Source organism: Melopsittacus undulatus, chromosome 3, assembly GCF_012275295.1.
Source record: "Melopsittacus undulatus isolate bMelUnd1 chromosome 3, bMelUnd1.mat.Z, whole genome shotgun sequence".
NCBI classification, from domain to species: domain Eukaryota; kingdom Metazoa; phylum Chordata; class Aves; order Psittaciformes; family Psittaculidae; genus Melopsittacus; species Melopsittacus undulatus.
The window spans coordinates 6130325-6136324 of record NC_047529.1 but is presented as its reverse complement, the minus strand read 5'-3'; positions in this window follow the sequence as shown (position 1 = coordinate 6136324).

Below are 6000 nucleotides of genomic sequence, written 5' to 3'. Positions count from 1 at the left end.
GTGCTTGGGTTAAAGGTCTGTTTTGCAGCAGGTGACAGGGACAGCAGAGCCTGGGAAAACATGACGCCTGTTATTACACATGCAGCAGTCTGACTGTCCCTGCTCGCTTGTCACAGCATTTATCTCCATTTAAAAGGCAGCTTTCGTCTTAATTGATTTTAAAAGCACATCAGGCAGGAATCAGAGAATATACCCTTCTCCTAGGGGCCCCTGCAACAGACAGTCTCTTCCCTGGGCATCACTATTTAACCCCAGCTGGCAAGTGAACAGTACCCAGCTGCTTGCTGACTCCCACTGCATTAGGATGGGGCAGAGAATCAGAAGAGTGAAAGGGAGAAATCTCATGCGTTGAGATCAAGACAGTTTAACAGGTAAAGCAAAAGCTGCACACGCCAGCAAATCAAAGCCAGGAATTGATTCACCACTTATATGGGCAGGCAGGTGTTCACCCACCCCCAGAACAGGAGGGCTCCATCACAAGTAACGGTGACTTGGGAAGACAAACACCATCACTACCAATGTTCCCCCTCTGCCTTCTCCTTCCCCAGCTCTATGTGCTGAGCATGATGTTGTACGGTCTGGAACATCCCTTGGGTCAGTTGGGATCAGCTGTCCCATCTGTGTACACTCCCACCTCCTTGTGCACCCCCAGCCTGTTCACAGGTGCAATGGGTGAGAGGCAGAACAGGCCTTGGCTCTGTGTAATCACTGCTCAGCAGTAACTAAAACATCCCTGTGTTACCAACACTGCTTCCAGCACAAATCCCAAACACAGTCCCATACCAAGTACAACAGAGAAAATGAGCTCTATCCCAGCCCAAACCAGCACAAGTGGTTACTGGTGAAAACCAGTTGCCTGAGCTCAGGGTGGGACTGTAAGCAGCAGAGGATGTGCCAGGACTAAGTTTACTGGAATGACTTCTGATATAAAGACAAATTCAAGTGGAAAATCCTAAGTGCAGGGACCCAGTTTCAAGCCAAAGCTTTTAACCCTCATCTTACCTGCTTTTTAGTTTTCCTATTTTTTTAATACTCAAATCTGCAAATTGATTAAACCAGTATTTACCTTATTTACCAGTATTAACATAGCAGCCTTCCAGTGTCTGAAGGAGGGTTGTAGGGATGCTGGGGATGGACTCTTCATTAGGGACTGTAGTATTAGGACAAGGGGTAATGGGTTCAAACTTTAACAGGGGAAGTTTAGATTGGATATAAGGAACAAATTCTTTACTGTAAGGGTGGTGAGGCACTGGAATGGGCTGCCCAGGGAGGTTGTGAATACTCCATCCCTGGTGGTGTTCAAGGCCAGGCTGAACAGAGCCTTGGGTGACATGGTTCAGTGTGAGGTGTCCCTGCCCATGGCAGGGGAGTTGGAACTGGATGATCTTAAGGTCCTTTCCAACCCTAACTATTCTATGATTCTATGATTCTATTCTACCCAATGTGAGGCAATGAGGACGAACTAACTCCTAAATCATTACAGTGTGATTAAACAAGAAATCCTTCCCCGGGTGACATATGTTATTGCTTCAGTTTGTGTGGGGACAAGGAAGAGGAACCCGCAGGCTGTGACAGTGCTGCTGTTTTGGTGCGGGCGAGCTTCTGCAGCAGTAACCTGAGGCTTTAGCTCACTGCCAGGGCTCTCTGCCTTGCCTTTGAATCAGCAGAGGGCAGCAGAGATTGGAAGAAAACTGCTATTGAAATCCTGCAGCAGCAGCTGGGAAGAGCGAGCAGAATATTCCTCCTGTACATTCACATGAGCAACCTGCGTGTGCAAGGTGGGAGCAGAGGTGGGTGCATGTCCATCTGTTCCCTCGCCAGCAGAGAAGCTCACCGAGGGCTCAGCCTTCGCTGCTGATGCACTTTGAAGGGATGCAAATGTATTTCTGGCCTGTGCTTTGCACCAGGATCTCCTGTCAGCAGGAGGAAGATACAGTGATTAAATACTTGCAAGGAAGGCAAAAAGCAGCTCGGAATGACATCTGAGCCCCACGTCTTGCTCTGGGCAGCCAGGAAAGTAAAGCATGCAAAATGCTCAGTCCCTCTTGCCCAGCCGAGGCAAAAGCCTCATGGAGGGACCTTTCCCCTGTGACTTCCATTCACAGCATGACACAAGCTGCCCCTTTCCCCCTTCTGCTGCAGCCAACACTGTTTCCCCAGGACCAGACCTTTGCTTCCCCTATGCTAGCACAGTTCTCTTTCTGCCTTTGACATTACTAGCACCTTTCTCTCTTCACCCCTCACTCTTCCCTCTATGATTAAAGCCTGTGGGTTATAACACCAGCACAGGGACAATGTGAGCCCACCATTCACCAGGTTCCTGATGAACCCTGCCCACCTGGGGATCAACATCAGCAGCAAACGCCTGACTGACACAGTGCCAGGAAGCTTTATGTGATCTTAGATTCATCTCAGTCAAGTTTGCAATTTAAGGCCAAGTTTTCACAGCAGGGTTAAACATGTAGCAACAATGAGTGCCAGAGCCCATCACCATCACCCTGTTTATCAGGCTGCTGCAGAGAAGCAGACTTTGCACCTTGCTTTCTGGGGGTGTCACCCAGCAAAGCAGTCTGATCCTACAAGAAACCAGACTGAAGGGGCTGGGTAGAGATTGCTCCAGCTCCGCTCCCCTGCCTGCCACAGACACATTGATTTCCTCATAAAGTAATTCAGTTGTATGGATGGGAAAGTTACTTACTGGACCATGGCTCCCTAAAGCAGGATTGGATCCAATTATCATAGAATCATAGAATAGTTAGGGTTGGAAAGGACCTTAAGATCATCCAGTTCCAACCCCCTGCCATGGGCAGGGGCACCTCACACTAAACCATATCACCCAAGGCTCTGTCCAACCTGGCCTTGAACACTGCCAGGGATGGAGCATTCACAACCTCCCTGGGCAGCCCATTCCAGTGCTTCATCACCCTCACAGTAAAGAATTTCTTCCTTATATCCAACCTATGTGTGTTGCATTGCAATTATTACTATTAACTTCAATAATCATAACTTATTATTAGAAGCTCCAGCAGAAGGGAGGCACCAACATTTGCTTTTCTATATATTGCACCTCTCACTGAAGCAAAGCTGTCTGCTGAGGACTTGCACGTATATGTTTGGTATATATCTGAAGGATTAAACAGTCTGAAATATCCACTGGGCTGCTGACAGCTCTGGCACAGCGTCTTGCCTGTGCAGAGCTGACTTTCAATTGTGCCTTTCACTTGTGCTTTATTTTTTTGGCTTAGTTCCTTGCTTCCAGGCAAATTCCTGACTGTTGTCAGTACCCTAGGCAGCAAACCCAGTGAAAAAGTACTGATGTCTCAGCTGATGTGGCGTAAGCCTTTTTAGAGTAGAAGGCATTTTGTACTACAAAAGGAAGGAGCAGGGTGTTCCCTGCCTCACTGCACTGTGATGGTGTATACCAGCATAGCATCCTTCCTCCTCCTTCTCCTATGCTCACCTTTGCATTGGGCCTGATCAGACAAGAATACACTTTATATGGGGAGGGAATAGGGATCAAAGTGGGAAGAAAGTTGGTGATTAGATGTGGTTGCTAATGCACGTTGTCATAGTCTAAGTCCTTACCTGCATGAATTCTGTCTTTTTCCCTAGTGCTTCTTTAATACAGGATTCACAAGCAGACCCTAGATACACATCTCCATATGAGAAGTGAGCTCAGCACCATCTTTACCATCATTTCTTACTGTAGCTGAATTTCAGACTGAAAATGCTGGTGGCTGAAGATGTACTGAAGACAGGCGTGCTGGAGAGTTTCTCAGGCATGTTCTGTACATGGTACCAAACTGGCGCGTAAGATGCAGAGCATGAGATAAATGACCTGCTCTGCTAGACTGGGAGCACATGGGGTTGAGTGCTGCTTACTGAGATCTTAGAAAGGTTTCTGAAGATTTGGGGGAGGTTTCTAAATCTTGGGGGTTGGAACTGGATGATCTTTAAGGTCCCCTCCAACCCAAACCATTCTGTGATTCTATGAATCTAGCAAAGATCTTGCTTTACACGTCTTCCAGCACATGCAATTGTTGTCACAGTACACCAAGGCTCCCCAGCTAGCACCAGGATCAGACTCAATAGGTCTCATCAGTGTGACATTAAACACAAACCTGCCCTTCTGCAGCGAGCTCAGTCATTGCTTGGAGTGATCTGACCTCTCCAAGCACTTGAGACTGCTGCATGCACTCCTTAGAAACAGCCAGTAGTTAACATTCAGCCTTACGCTGAGGAGTTTGCTGGTGATGGGTCGGATGTGTCATTGTTTGTCTTCCCTGACTGAATAAGCAAATAGAGTCAAGTAAACAGAACAGTCCAAAGCCCACGGACTTCTTGTTGATGTGTTAATGGCAATTCTGAGAGGTCTGTTAGAACACAGACAGTAAAGACAGTTCTTTTCCTTTTCCTTTCCTTTCCTTTCTTTTCTTCTCCTTTTCCTTTCTGTTTCCTTTCCTTTTCCCTCCTCTCTTCTCTTTCCCTCTTCTCTCCTTCCCTCTCCTCTCCTCTCCCAACCCTAACAGAATTTGAAGGAAAATGGTCAGTTTTGAAGTTTTTATTACAAAGCTTCATCAAAATTTCATTTAAGAGGAAAATAATTCAGCCTTTTTTAACCTTCCCCCAGCAGATCTTGCTGTGAATGCTCAAGGCTCGTTTCAAAACTGGTTTCTGTAAGCAAAGCAACATGTATCTCTGAGATTCATCTTCACTGAGTATCTTTTATATTCAGGAGAAGTCCCCTCCCACAATTGCTCACTCAAAACACACTGCACAAGGTTAGGAGCAGGTTCCTTTTTAATCTGGTACAAATCAGTGTGGATGCTGCCTTTCAGTACAGAGGTTTGACTGTCAGGAGGGGGATGGTCCTCACATACTGAAACTCAGATCTGTTCACCCAGGTAGGCTTCAAGCGTCACACAGAGACTAGAAGGAGCCATGGAATGACAAGGCTGGTAAAGGAAAACCTCAGCTGTTGGCAACTAACAGTCAATACAAATCAGCTGGGAGAGGGAGCACATTTATAAATGGGATGCCCTCAGGTGGGGCAGGAGGTAATGGTTGTGGAAGTAAGTGGATAAGCTGGGATGGAAGACTTGCCAGGAGGAGTAAGGTATGGTGAATGGGGGCTAAAAGGCACAAGGGAAGGAAAGTCTCACTCAAATGATTCTTTAGCTATGTAATGGTTATGTTTGATTTCTTCTTTCTGCTTTAGAAGATGGCAGGTTGCTCTGGCCCATCAGATAATAATTGCTGACAGACATCCAGAATTAATAGGCAATTTGGAGCTACTTTTGGCACATGTGGATGTTTCTGGTTGTCCCTCTAATGGCTGTACAGCTCAGCAGCAGTATGTGCTTGGTTTCTTCTGCCTCCTTTAGTTACTATGTATGAGCTGAACAGTTAAAATTAATGGGCCCTCATTTTTATAGTCTGCTTCTTGTTGTTCTATAGATCTCCCATCTTCTCCTTTTGTGATACCTGGTGCCCATTTCTCCTGTAAGCAGCAGGCTGTAATGGGTGGGCAGATGTAGCAGCTCCACAGTGTCTGATATTCCTGCAAGCTCTGTGCTACAGAAGGGCTGCTGGGTTGTACAAGCACTGCTGGTAGTAGCAGAGGACTCAATCACCCCAGTAAGATCACACTTAGCAATGCTCTGTTGTTTTATCTTACTATATCTTTTGTTTCTTTCTGAGGGGGGTCTCGAAGGCTTATAATGACAACATACCATGGCTTAGCCTTGTCCCAGTCAAGCCCATTTCGAGGGGGAGGAAGTGGAGCCCTTCTTTGGGATGAGGAAATCTTCCTTCCTCCAGCCCTTTTAAAGCCAATTCAATTATTCTTGCTGGGATTCTTCCCCGATTTATTATTACAAATGAAATGTTCCTTGGAGCGATGGCAAGGGGGTTGTAGCAGTAGTAAGGCTAAATTAGATTTCCTGGGCTCAATCTCAAACAATTGGTAAGCTGGGCTATTTGGGAGCCATTCAAAGGCCC